The sequence below is a fragment of the Brassica napus genome, chromosome C9, assembly GCF_020379485.1.
Source record: "Brassica napus cultivar Da-Ae chromosome C9, Da-Ae, whole genome shotgun sequence".
Lineage (NCBI taxonomy): Eukaryota > Viridiplantae > Streptophyta > Magnoliopsida > Brassicales > Brassicaceae > Brassica > Brassica napus.
In genome coordinates, this window is record NC_063452.1 from 56389380 (window position 1) to 56405054 (window position 15675).

Genomic DNA, 15675 nt, shown 5'->3' on the forward strand with positions numbered 1-15675 from the left:
CACGCACAAACACATTGCTTATGTTATTTGAATCATAATAATGATAACTAATTCAGTATTTTCGTATGCGAGACACGTTTCGTTTGCACCTATCAATTTGAAAGTTGAAGAAGTGTCAATAAGTTCTCTCTTCACATGAGAAAACAACTCGAAAAACAATTCATCATCACTTTTGTAACAACAAGATATAATAACACCAATTTCGTTTTTATATGTATTATTCAATATGTTTGTATGCAAGACGTGCCTAATGCATGTTTTGAAAATGAACAAAAGACGTAATATTAAGGTTCTTATCAGCTACGTTTATTAGGATACACACAAAAAAATAAGGAATTGGAAAAACTCAATAATACAAATCCAGTCAAAATAACAAGGTTTAACTCAATATTTGCTCCTTTGTGTTTTACTCTTAAAATTATTTATAAATCCACTAAAATCTAAGTTAAAATCAAATCCTCAAAGAAATCATTAATGTTGAATAACACATGATTTTAAAATCTATTTTTAAATTATAGAACCAATAACAACAGATTTGAAATTGCATTTTAAAATGATAAAACCAATAACATTTGATTTGGCTTGGATTTTAAAATCCATTAAAACACTTAAACCAATAACACCCCCTTATTTTGCACACATAACACATCGTTTTTTTCTGAACCGTGGGCCTTCCCCTCCTAGTAGACGCTCAAAAGAGAGCGATAAAGATGCTCTAAGTTACAAAAAAAAAAAAAAGTTTCTCCTCCAAATATCGGGTTTATCTACGGTCTTCATAAACTCATGCAAGCAAACAACAAGAAAAGATCCTTAAATCATTACTTTTTTTCTTGTTTTTTTCAACAATAACCATTTTTAGTTTTTTTCTTTTTCTGTTTTATACTATTTACTAAGAAAAACTTGATCAATATTTAATTTTAATTAATGATCATAAAAGTATAATTCTATTTCTATTAAAATGCCCTTCTGTTTAAAAGAATAATAAAAAAAGTAAAGGTTAATTAGGTGGAAAATAAAATTCAGGCAATAACAATAGATAAACTTTGATCAAGTTTTTCTTAGAGCAGGATTAATGGGGGAGTTTTTAGGGTGAGTTTATTAGTGTAATATAAGATACGTCTCTTAGTTTTAAATTAAGAAACACTAAAAAACGTCTCATAAATAAGATATATAAGAGCATGATTAATGCAGATCTTTTGGGATGAAGTTTTTCTATTAAGAAACGTTTCTTAATTTTTCTTAGTTAAAAGCTAAGAGATGTTTCTTATACTACGTTAAGAACTCTACTTTAAAAGACCCGTATTAATCATGTTCTAAGAGACGTCTCTTAATAGAAAAATGTCAAATCATGCTCTAAAAACTCCAAATGGCTCTCTCTCATTAATCATGCTCTTAGTATATAACTCGAAATGTACTACAAGCAAAAAAAACCTTGATCAATTTTTATTTTTAATTGATGCCTGAAACTTTGTTGTACCTAATTAACAAATTTATGTACAATGGTTTTCTAGTATTTGGTTATTCATGTTATGACAAAAGTATAAATTTATGGAAGTAAAACTAGACTTTTCTAGTGAATGATTATAATAAAAATTTAATTAAATTTAACAAAAAATTAAAAGTTGTGGTCACAAGAGACAAAGTTGTTATAAGTCTACTCAGGTGACAAAAATTTAGTGTATGAGTGGATGTGGATCACATGGAGACTGGATTATTTGATTAATCTAAAATCCTTTGAATTATCTTAGATCTCGATCCCTTGTTGGTGAGGTGGAATTCTCATGGTGCTAAAAAACTAATGCGATGAGTATTTTATTACATTTCAAAGAAAAACTCTTCGTCTCTACTAGTCGTCTCAATAGAAGTATAGTTTTCAAAAATTAGTTCAAAAAAAAAATAGAAGTATAGTTTTCCCATTATTGATAGAAACTATATATCATGGTTGTATTTACAATATGTCCAATTTCAATAAGAAAAAATTACTTCAACAAAGTTATCGTTGCTCATTATAGAATTTTGAAGTAAAATTATCAGAAAGTGTTGAATATTTGGCTACGTACGTGAAGTATTGCCTATTTTTATAACTCTTTTTTTTTTATACTATTTATATATTGAAAAGAAGACTATTGCTGCTGGTCTTGAGTGCTGGATGCATCAATGTCTAGCCTTCATGTCTGCTCTTGTGTTGCCCTGGGGAGTATGCTTATTGCTGCTGGTCTTGGATGTGTTCTTGTGCTCCTAATTAACTATCCTCTTGGGGTTGAGATTTGTTTCCTGCATTGGTCTTGGCCTACACATTCCTTTGTCGTTTCACGTAATTGTTGTAGTTCGTGGTTGTTCTCTCTGGTTTGATGTTGTTCTTGTTTGTATATTTTCAATTTTAACGAAATTAAAAAAAAAAGACTATTTATGTAACTTTCTTGTGTCTATTCAAAAATTTGTAACTAATAACTGACGTTGCATTGGTCTTGGCCTACACATTCCTTTGTCGTTTCACGTAATTGTTGTAGTTCGTGGTTGTTCTCTCTGGTTTGATGTTGTTCTTGTTTGTATATTTTCAATTTTAATGAAATTAAAAAAAAAGACTATTTATGTAACCTTTCTTGTGTCTATTCAAAAATTTGTAATTAATAACTGACTTTGCAAGAAATAGTGTTGTTGTTAACTGCGACTATACAATAGAAAGTTGTAACTATTTATAGAAATGAATAAGTGTATAAAAATAATCATGTTTTCTTTTAAAGAGTTCATCATGTTTTATGGTTTAGAATTTTTCTATATCCTACATTATTAGAAAGAAGCTTTCTCGAAAATTTGAATAAGAAACAAGTACAGAAAATGAATAAGTGTACAAAATGTTTTCTTTGAAAGAGTTCTTCATGTTTTATAGTTTAAATTTTTCTATATCCTACATTATTAAAAAAAATGGTAAACCATTCCCCGGATAGAGAATGTGAAAGCTCTGGTGGCTAGGGCTAGACACGGATCGAATATCCGGGTTTTTTGAAAGTATTTGTGATTTGCTTCGTATGTTACGGATATCTAATTTTTCGATTTGCTTTGCTTCGGAAAAATACGGATATCCGGAAAAACGGATATCCGAAAAATAAATAGATATTTACGGATATTTACGAATACTTACGGATATCTCATCCGCTTTGATTAATACAAATAATCTTAAAATTTCAATATAAATTTAATTTTTTAATATTTTTTTTTGCAGGATATATAAAATGAAAACTAAAAGAAATAGTGAAACTACATATTTTATAAATTTTAAACTTAGTTAACAATTATAATAACACAAAACTTAAGAAAAAAGTTATAATTGTTTTATAAATTTTTTTCTCTTCTTTTTCATGTAATACTTTTATATAAGTAATAATGTGAATAGGATTTGTCAAATCATATGTTATAATAATAATTATATAAACTTATACATTTAAAACATTAAGTATAATCAACATGTACATGTATTTATTTATATATTGCCGGATCGGAGCGAATATCCGCTTCTTAAAATTTTGATATTTGTGATTTGCTTCGATTTTAAAGGATATTGATTTTTTTTGCTTCGGAAGTCTACGGATATCCAAAAATTTTGGATCGAATCGAGACGAATAACGAATCGAATCAAATTTAACGGATAAAATGTCCAGTCCTACCGGTGGCTATGCGCTGTGAAAATCTGGTGTGGTGCGGATTCGAACTCGGGTCCTTTGGGGATCCACGGAACGCCTTGACCACCCGATCACAGACGCGTGGTTCCTACATTATCAGAAAGAAGCTTTCTCGAAAATTTGAATAAGAAACAGGTACATAAAACGTGTAAATGTTAAGATTTGAGAGAAGATTTGTGAGAATGTGTTTTCTATTTCTTATTGCTTACACCACTATATATAGTGGTTCATACAAGGTGGAGTCAAAGGGAGAATTGATTACAAAGATACTATACATAATGACATGGTCAAACTCATAAAGACTAAGGTTGAATGGGTCTTCCATGTGGCTGGATGTAAACCCCCAATGGACTCTAGTCTTGAACTTGTATGGTCTAGATTATGGACCATCCACTTCATGATTCATAAAACTCCCCCTTGGATGCCATAACCATGTAGGGTTTGTAACATGCTAATTTTGCCTCATTAAAACCTCTCCCGGAAAACCCAAAACCCAATGTGGTAAAAAGGGAAACCAGAGAAAGGAAAAAGAGTACAACACACATTACTCCCCCTGATTTAGACATCACTGAAGGTCCTTGAGTCTACGCGTGCCAATCTTGTTGCGTGAACTTCCTGAATGTGCAAGAGGGCAATGATTTGGTGAAGAGGTCGGCTGAGTTTTCACTAGACCGGATCTGAAGGACGTTGACCTCTCCAGCTTTCTGCAACTCATGGGTAAAGAAGAACTTGGGTAGAATATGTTTGGTTCGGTCACCTTTGATATACCCGTCTTTGAGTTGAGCAATGCAAGCTGCATTATCTTCATATATGATGGTCGGACCCGTTGGGTCGCATATGGACGCATAATGTGGTCCTATACCTTTTGTTCAAAGATGAACTTCGATCTTATAGCTTATCTTTATGATAGCTTATTCATTCATACCACAGCTTGGTTGGTTCATGCTGAGAATTCGACCAACCATAAGTATTACCAAAATTTGGCTAATTTGTGGTGATGGTCTATAACCTTTTCTAAGGTTTAATGAATAACCATTTAACCTATCTTAGGCTGGTTAGTATAAAACACAAGGAATTTAAAATTCCTCTATGGACTGATTTGAATTGTTCTTATAGAACTCTTCACTTGCTTACATGTAGTAATTTAATTCAGTCCATGAACAACTTTAGGAAAATGCTGTTCAAGAGAACTTCTTTTCTCATCTTTTGATTCTGAGCTCAATACCGTTTGGTAAACCTTTTGGTACCAATAATATTATCATCATCATCCAGTGAGTCATATATAGCATACTACATCTTTTGAATTTCTTCCAGACATCATATGTAGTGAAATATGTAGTAGTATCCACAGCATTGGATTATATAGACTTTTCCCGGTCTGTCTCACGATTTATCCTCCTTTCAGGATTTATATATTCATTGGGCATCATATGGCGTTTACATATTCATGGCCAATACAATACGCCTTTTATATATCACTTTAAACCCCACGTTTCTTTCATTATTCATTATGAGTACTCTTGTGTGGGTTTATGATCCTCGATACACATTTTTTTTGTGCTACATACTTGCGCATTTTCTATGAATGTATGTGTCGACACACTTATATATATATATATATATATATATATATATATATATATATATAGTTCCTTTTAGTTCCAGACATGGTATAAATCAATTTGAGATTTCATTATCTAGGACCTTAATAACCTTATAACTTGGCGTCCCAAGCTATATGGTATGGTACCTAGTTGTTCAGCTGGCCAGCCTTATATCTCAATGTCTGGAATGGTTTCCTTTAATAAAACTCGGATTTTATCTCATGCACCTTTCTTTCTTTCCGAGGTTCCTTAGAATTTATGGAACTTTATTTGGAACATTTATTTGGTCTATCTTATATAGACTTTGTAGCAACTTGGTTGTGTCTTTAAGACATCAAAACCGTGTGGTGCTAAGCTGGGATGACATAGTCATTCTTTCTCTCGGGTCAATGTGTCTGGCATTTTATTTTGCTATCATTGTAGCATATGGACGTCTATAAATTATTTTCTAGTCCGAGGATCTTTGCCAAGACATTGATGGTTGATACCAGATGGTAGATACCATTCTTTATCATTCTTTATACCAGCTTATTACTTTTCTCCTTTCATTGTTGGATATTCGGATTCATAAACCTTATGTAATCCTTGTTCCTTGGTCTATAATTAGATCACCCATTTTGGCTCAAGGTTTCTTTTAAACTTATGGAGAAAGTATATTCATAATATATATCCAACATATATTCCCAATCCTCTTTATGAGATTCTAAGATCACATGATCTTAGATGGCACATATATTTGTGGTGGATTCTTTCATAATATCTTAAGATGATATATGTCTGGACTCATGACCCGTATCAGTCTGAGGTGGGAATATCTATGATCACTTATATGGCCTGATATAATTACTATGGCCTGATGCAGGTTCATTCTTTTATAACTCATGGTGTCCCCAAGCATATGGACTTTTAGAATTTGAACCTTATAGGTAATGGTCTTTATATCAAATTCAACCAATATGTAATATGGTTGTGGACCATGTTTCACGGATTTTAGTATGGTCATGTATCATGGGATTTGTCCTCACTCCCCCTCATGAACATACTCAAATTCGTGGTGCTTGGGACAATAAATTCCCTTGTGCATAGATATATTGCACACACGTGAGATCTTATGGGATAACATTTGTGCCCTTTTAAATATTTGCATCATAATCCGAATGGCTAAGTATGGTAATGCCATCTAAGTGATAAATTTCGTGGGTTAATCAAACATGATTGCCCTGGCTATTTGCCTAATATCATATTGATCACTAGATCAATAGAGAATGTAGTCTCGACCACTTAGGCGATTTTAATTTAGGTACTCTTATTCCCTTTTGTCCATTGTTGGAAACCATTTTTCTTCTTAATTCAATGGACCTTATAGGGTGAATATAATGCCATTTAGGCAAAGCCTTGGTCGAGCTTCTTTTCCTTTCTTTCAAGGAATGTCCAGTTGAGTTCAAGAGTATTTTATAACTGAGCCTGGATGGCAGAGCATGTCGTGCCATTTGTCAAAGGCTTCTTTGAACTCTTTGGAAAAGTGAGTTGGGGTATTAATCCTCAATCATATTTATCTTGGCACAATAAAGGCATATAGATATAGTTTCTTATCAAACAACAGTTTGAATAAGATAATGATGAACTCAAAGTAATTCATTTTATTAATGAAGTCGTGTATAAAGCAAAGTATCAAAGCAATTCATGAAATATAAACTCAGGAAACATGAAAATGAGAATGTCAAAAGAAAATTATATAATACGGCCTTCACAATGCATGTGTTGCCATATGGCGCTCAACTTCAGCTTCATCAGCTATAGGAGGCCTCATCTCATTATTCTTTAGCTCAATGTATCTTTTCTGAAGCTTGTCAAATCTGTTGATTGTATCTTTGATTTTCTGCTTTCTTTGTTCAGAAGCCAAAAGATATGACAAAAGGTCATTATAAGTGGTGAACTTCTTAGCCGTGTGTAGCAACAGCACATCCTTTGGATGGAATGTGGAGTAGGTCTTATATAATAAAGAATAATGTGTTATCCTTTCACCACATAGTTCAAGACTATAAGCAATATCCATCAGAGCAGAATTATATTTGTCCACGGATTCAAAATCCTGGAATCTGAGGATCTCCCATTCATGGTTGGCCTTTTGCCACGATACCGGTTTGAACCTTTTCCTTAACTGTAACCAAAGGTCACAAGGATCCTCAACATGGAGATACAGGTCTCTTAATTCCTCAGTGAGATGATAACGAATAATCGTTATAGCTCTATGCCTTTCACTGTCAATGATATCATTGTACTCATTGATGCATTGTCCGAGTCCTCTGGATCTCAGGGCAACAAGAGTATTCTTTACCCATTCTAGGTAATTATCTCCAGAGAGATTTAAGGGCGAGTAATCTGAGGGTTCAAATCTCGACATCTGAATATTTAACGAGTAATTCAAGCACTCAGAATTCTATGTAAGCAATAGAATAAATCAATGTATATGATTTCAATAAGGCTTTCCCCCAAATCATATAATCTATTTGCTTAAGCAATCTTAGTATGAGAATGATCAATTGATCATTGCATCTAGTAATCCTTTTAATTATAATTCAAATTGGATTGATTATATATATAGGGTATTAAGGCCCTTTAGAATTTGAATAAGGATCAATCATCATTTTATTAAATGAGATCAAGCAAGATGGATGAAATCAAGCAAATGCAGGGATCAAGAAATAGCTGAATGCATGTTCAGAACTAAGCATTGGACTTAAACAATCTATATGTGATTCCTAATGCATGAGGATATTTGGTTTTCAAAGATCATAAAACAAAAACCGATTCCTTCCCCCTTTTACAGGGTAAACCAATACAATTTTTTTATATAATTTTCAGGATATGTCTAGAACAAATTCAATTAGATTTTCAATCAATCGGCTTCAAAGCTGGCTTATGTTTTCAAATTAAACAAGCATGCTTAACTTTAAAAATAACTGATTTAATCTAATTAGATGCAAGCAATATGAACCAATTTAGATTTTATTTTAAATGTCCCATGATTAGAATGATCTATTATATGTATGCATGCTCAGTTTTAATAAAACTATATGACAAGCGGATGCATGGAAATGATCAGTTCATGATATGTGTATGATCTAACAATTTACTAATCCATGTTTGATCTAATAGATGCTATCAGGTATGTATATATGATCAGTATATAATTCAATCATCACAAAATCAGTTTTCAAGGTTGGTTTTTAGATCAAGATAAATTTATATCATTTGTTCAAACTATAATGAACCGATTTCAAGGCCAGTTTAGATTTAGATAAATTTTGACAAACAACTATGTGATCAAATGATTTCAACTTAGTATTTATTTTAGCATATGTCATAACTATTTAAATCAAGACTATATGTTATAATATTTTGATAAATACTACCTAGTCAAAGATATGCATTTAAAACAATCATAAAAATTTTAAATTTTGATCAGTTACAATATAAAACATCAATGGTCAAAGATATGCATTGATTAGGATTTAAGTTTTGATATCTTTGGGTTTAACTGAAAGATTATGGCTGAAAAGATTGTGGCCGGAAAATGTCATGGCCGTAAAAAAATCATGGCCGGATTTGGATTTAGGGGTTCAGCTGATTATTGCTTAGAGTTTAGGGGATTGATAAAAATCAAGCAAAAAGGATTTAGGGAACTGATATGTATAATGACCATCAAGATACATATCCGGTTATAAAACAAACAAGGGGATTTGAGATTTTGGTGTGGATAAGGGCCGATTTGGATCGGTAAGCACATCGAATGGGATTAAGATTTTGATGGCCAGCTTATTCATCTGGCTATACAGCCGGTAATGCGGCCAAACAAAGATTATGGGTTTCAATCCTTTAGTCAATCCAGATTTAAGGCCGGATCAAAATAGGAGAAAGGGGAACCGATTTTAAGGCTTGCTAGCTAAAAGGGGTTTATGATTTTCTCTAATATCTTTTATAATTTCAAATAGTTCTTAGAAACAAGATTCATATAGATCTTAGATTATTAATAAGTTTTATAAGTTTTTAGAGATTCTTAGATCTTTAGAGATTCAAATAATTTTAGAATCAAGATTCATATAGATCTTAGATTCAAGATTAATATTTGTGATAATTTTAGATCTATAGATTTTTATAAGTTTTATGATTCAAATAGATCTAATAATCAGGATTCAGATATGTGGTGTTCTTAGATTTTATGGATAGATTAGTTTACCTTTTAGAAAACACCAAATTGATCTGAATGGACCACCGTGAGAGAGAGCTGATCCGCGGATGAGCTGGTTGAGAGAGAGGTGGAGGAGCTGGCCGGAAAACCGTGAGAGGGATAGACTTGGCCGGCGGAGCAAGGCTGAGGGCCGGAAAAGAGATGATCGCCGGCGGATGGGATTGCTCAGGTGGAGAGAGTCTCGTGCTGATAACGTGTTAAGATTTGAGAGAAGATTTGTGAGAATGTGTTTTCTATTTCTTATTGCTTACACCACTATATATATATAATGGTTCATACAAGGTGGAGTCAAATGGAGAATTGATTACAAAGATACTCTACATAATGACATGGTCAAACTCATAAAGACTAAGGTTGAATGGGTCTTCCATGTGGCTGGATGTAAACCCCCAATAGACTCTAGTCTTGAACTTGTATGGTCTAGGTTATGGACCATCCATTTCATGATTCATAACAGTAAACTTTTACAATAATAATATAAAACACGTAATTATTTAAGACCATGAATTAATGATTCATAATCTAATTAGAAAATAACATGTTTTGTTGTCAACGGCATGCTAAAACTAGACGTTATTGTTTATCTATTAACTTCAACAGACATTATAGTATTAAATCATTTTTAATTTTATACTATGTATTTTGTGTAAAACAACACATTTTTGTTGAATATTTAATATTAAAGTGGTTTTCGTTACAATTTGGTCACGCTCACGGTATATTGACAAAATTAACGTTTTATGAATTGGGGTGTGTATTATTGATTAAGAGAATAATAGACCCTGCCAGCGCGGATATGAATTTTCAGTTTTTAATTATTTATTTTATTAAATGATGTATTTGTAATATTCGTTCATATTATATTCATTAATTAAATATATTTTTTTGCATCTTAAACTATCTATTTTTTACGAATGTGTGATATCATATAAAAAATATAAAAAAATGAGTATAGAGTTAATTAGATAATTTTAAAAACAGAAATTTTTCTTTCGTGTGCGATATCATAGAAATAATGATCCGCCCAGTTAACAAAAATCATGATTATTTTATGTGTAATTTTTTTTATTTTGACCATTTCCTTAAAACTATATTAATTTTACATATTTTAATTAGAATATTTTTAATATCTTTACCTTTTTATTTGAAATGCAACTCAATATTTTTTTTTTAAGAATTATAACAAAATATTTAAAAAATAGTTTTAGAATTTGTTTGAAAAATATGAAAATTACATTTTAAATTAAAATTATCCTAAAATATGATAAGTTTTGATGTAAACGAAAACTCAAATTATGTCAAAAATAATGATATTCAATGATAATAACAATTTTAATTGATTATTTTTAAAAAAATACATTTACAAAAATATTGTTTGAAAGAAAATTCATTTATCTTTCAAATATAAAATGAAAATATTATAATTAAATAATAAAAATATAAATAAAAACCATAAATTTAGCAAATGACAACTGAGTTATATTATGCTAAAATTTTCTTTCTATCAATATATCAAATGACTTATGAGCAAATAATACCATATAATTTTTAAAAACATAGCCATTCTTAAATATTTTTTGAATAAATAATTATTTTTAAATTTAATTAACTGAAAATAATATTCTTACAATTGTGTGAGTCAAATTCTAGTTTTATTGATGCATGTTATATATTAGTGCTGCATGTTTTAGGTAACATTTTAATGATGCACGTTTTTAAAAATCTCCATTATTAAAATTATGCACATAAGGATAACTCATGAGTTTTTTTGGTTGATTAAATGACATTATGTCCAAATTTATTTAAGGATATTTCATTAAGATAACTGAAAAAGATAAACAATAAAATAGGAAGTTTAAATTCATTTAAGCATATTTCATTAATGTAACTGAAAAAACAAGTAATAAATTAGGCAATTTTATTTGTTTTATGATATTTCATAAATGCAACTGAAAAAGACAAGCAAAAAAAAAAAGAATTTAATTAATGAAGTAAGAACATTTTCAAATGGGTACTTCTCTTTTAATAATATAGATTTAAAAAAAATACATTTACAAAAAATTGTTTGAAAGAAAATTCATTTATCTTTCAAATATAAAATAAAAATATTATAATTAAATAATAAAAAATATAAATAAAAACCATAAATTTAGCAAATGGCAACTGAGTTATATTATGCTAAAATTTTCTTTCTAAGAATTTATCAAATGACAAATGAGTTATGAGCAAATAATACCATATAATTTTTTAAAACATAGCCATTCTCAAATATTTTTTGAATAAATAATTATTTTTAAATTTAATCAACTGAAAATAATATCCGTACAATTGTGTGAGTCAAATTCTAGTTTTATTGATGCATGTTATATATTAGTGCTGCATGTTTTAGGTAGCATTTTAATGATGCACGTTTTTAAAAATCTCTATTATTAAAATTATGCACATAAGGATAACTAATGAGTTTTTTTGGTTGATTAAATGACATTATGTCCAAATTTATTTAAGGATATTTCATTAAGGTAACTGAAAAATACAAACAATAAAATACGAAGTTTAAATTCATTTAAACATATTTCATTGATGTAACGGAAAAGACAAGTAATAAATTATGCAGTTTTATTCGTTTTAGGATATTTCATAAATGCAACTGAAAAAGACAAGTAAAAAAAAGGAGTTTAATTAATGAAGTAAGAACATTTTCAAATTGATACTTCTCTTTTAATAATATAGATGAAAAGACAAGTAATAAACTAGGCAGTTTCATTCGTTTTAGGATATTTCATAAATGCAACTGAAAAAGACATGTAAAAAAAAATGAAGTAAGAAAATTTTCAAATTGGTACTTCTCTTTTAATAATATAGATTTATATATATTAACTAAACAAATCAAAGAGCATAATCAAAATGATCACAAAGAATTATGCAACTAATATAGAAAGTGATATCTGAGATTTGAGAGCAATCATATGTGATATGATACTATTTTCCTAACACTGTACATATACACCACCCATCAAATTATGCTTGATTTTATGTTATATTCCTCTTGGGTTTGATTGGTAATTAGTAGAGTAAAAATGTTAGAAAAACAAAGTTGAAAAGGAGAAAAGAGAAAAATGGGAATGAAAGTAAAATTTTACTTGATTAAAGTAGTATTACTCTATTTTGGAATAAATGGCTACATCTTTTTTTCTTTTTGATTGGATGAAAGTATAAATAACTCAGCATGTAATTTTGTACTCCACGTTATTATGGCTAAAAAATACTATACACTCACAGCCCTCATCACACCATCGATCTAGATGATTACAATTCACTATACACATCTAGTTAACGATGGCGTAGAAATAGTTGTTACAGCCTATTGATGACAAATATTAGTGTCAACTTATGTCAATTTTTCGGCTGATTTCTCTAATCTCCTGAAAGAATACTATCACTTTGTTTGTAGACTCGAGACGCATACACTTATACAGAATAATAGAGCTTAATAATTTTCAGAAACATGAGGAAACACAATCTCTCAATATTTTGTCAACCCAAACACACATGCTGTCCTATAACTCATTATCTATAACATATAAACTGTCTTAGTACGTCTCTTTGGGCTTTTGCTTTCACGAAGGCAGTTTTGAACATATTTGACTAAGGTTCAATGAGTCTTCTATGTGGCTGGATGTAAACCTTCAATGGACTCTAGTCTTGAAATTGTATGGTCTAGGTTATGGACAATTCACTTCATGATTCATAACAGTAAACTTTTACAATAATAATATAAAACACGTAATTATTTAAGACCATTAATTAATGATTCATAATCTAATTAGAAAATAACATGTTTTGTGGTCAACGGCATGCTAAAACTAGACGTTATTGTTTATCAATTAACTTCAAGTCTTCAACAGACATTATAGTATTAAATCATTTTTAATTTTATACTATGTATTTTGTGTAAAACAACACATTTTTGTTGAATATTTAATATTAAAGTGGTTTTCGTTACAATTTGGTCACGCTCACGGTATATTGACATAATTAACGTTTTATGAATTGGGGTGTGTATTATTGATTAAGAGAATATTTATATATATTAACTAAACAAATCAAAGAGCATAATCAAAATGATTACAAAGAATTATGCAACTAATATAGAAAGTGATATCTGAGATTTGAGAGCAATCATATGTGATATGATACTATTTTCCTAACACTGTACATATACATCACCCATCAAATTATGCTTGATTTTATGTTATATTAATCCTCTTGGGTTTGATTGGTAATTAGTAGAGTAAAAATGTTAGAAAAACAAAGTTGAAAAGGAGAAAAGAGAAAAATGGGAATGAAAGTAAAATTTTACTTGATTAAAGTAGTATTACTCTATTTTGGAATAAATGGACTACATCTTTTTTTCTTTTTGATTGGATGAAAGTATAAATAACTCAGCATGTAATTTTGTACTCCACGTTATTATGGCTAAAAAATACTATACACTCACAGCCCTCATCACACCATCGATCTAGATGACTACAATTCAACTATACACATCTAGTTAACGATGGCGTAGAAATAGTTGTTACAGCCTATTGATGACAAATATTAGTGTCAACTTATGTCAATTTTTCGGCTGATTTCTCTAATCTCCTGGAAGAATACTATCACTTTGTTTGTAGACTCGAGACGCATACACTTATACAGAACAATAGAGCTTAAAAATTTTCAGAAACATGAGGAAACACAATCTCCTCTCAATATTTTGTCAACCCAAACACACATGCTGTCCTATAACTCATTATCTATAACATATCGTCTCTTTGGGCTTTTGCTTCCACGAAGGCCGTTTTGAACATATAGCACAAGTCCATATTGTAAAACTAGTTAATAGTAACACAAGATTGCTTCTAAAAATTAGCAATGCCTTAGAAAGGAAAGACCTTGCTAAGACTGCTGACCACTAGTAGTGTCTTCTTTTTTTTTTTTTTTTTTTGTCGGCTACCCATGTGAGTTAAATCAAGTGGTGGCAGACGAGCCGATTCTCCGAGGAGCATCTCCGTCTGTCCGGGTCTGATCTATATGTGAAAAGATATATCCTCTACTTCTCGCTTCTTTCGCTAGTGTGTCTGCTCGACCATTCCTACTTCGAGGAATATGAGACATGCTCACATCCTCGAAGTCTTCCTGTAATTTCGGAACATCTCGATCTCTGTCGCAAATGTTGGCCACTCCACTGGGTTCGTAGTCATATCCACAAGGTCCGAGCAATCCATCTCGAACCGTATCGAAGGTATCCTCATGACTCTCATACATGAGATTGCCCAAAGTAAACCTTCCATCTCAGCATGCAAAGCTGAGAGGCTTCTGTTACACGCCCGTAATCCAAAGTGTTTCGAGCCCAACTGATCCTTAAGACTCCACCCTAAGCCACTAACGCTGCCATTATTGATCCATGATGCATCAATTTGACAGGTAGGGCTTCGGGGTGTCCAAGGGGGCACTATCTCTCTCTCTATAGTAGAGGGATCGTCATGATCCTCATTTACTTCCTCCTTTTCATTAGCCTTCCTCCAACATTCCGCCTCAAGAGACGCGTGTTGGATAGTATCCATCGGGGAAACGACTTTCCCATTAAAAAGTTTATCGTTCCTCGCCTTCCAAATGTACCAACAGATCCATGGGAAGGTATCGAATTGTGGTCTCAGTGGAGCCACCTCTTTTCTCTTTCAAAACAGAAAGTTCATGTTTTGGTATATAGATGTACTCGGGAAGTAACCCGGAAGGGACGGATAGTCCGATCAAGCCCAAACCTGAAGGGCATGGGGGCATTCAAAAAGAAGATGATTAATCGACTCCACTGGGTCAGCACATCTAGGACAACTCCTATCGGCCCCAGGTGTCTATACGCTAGCCTTTCTGTCGTCGCCACACAGCCCGATATGGCTTGCCACAGGAAATGTTTCATCTTGGTCGGAGTCTTTAGCTTCCATACATGGCTCTGAAGGCTCGTAATACTCAGTTAGCGCTATATTGAAGTCATGAAGGTCACGAAAACCTAGTCCCCCGGAGTCTTTGGGAGTACAGATCTCGTCCCATGCTATCCAATGTAAACCTCTGCTGTTTTGTTTTGAGCTCCACCAAAAAT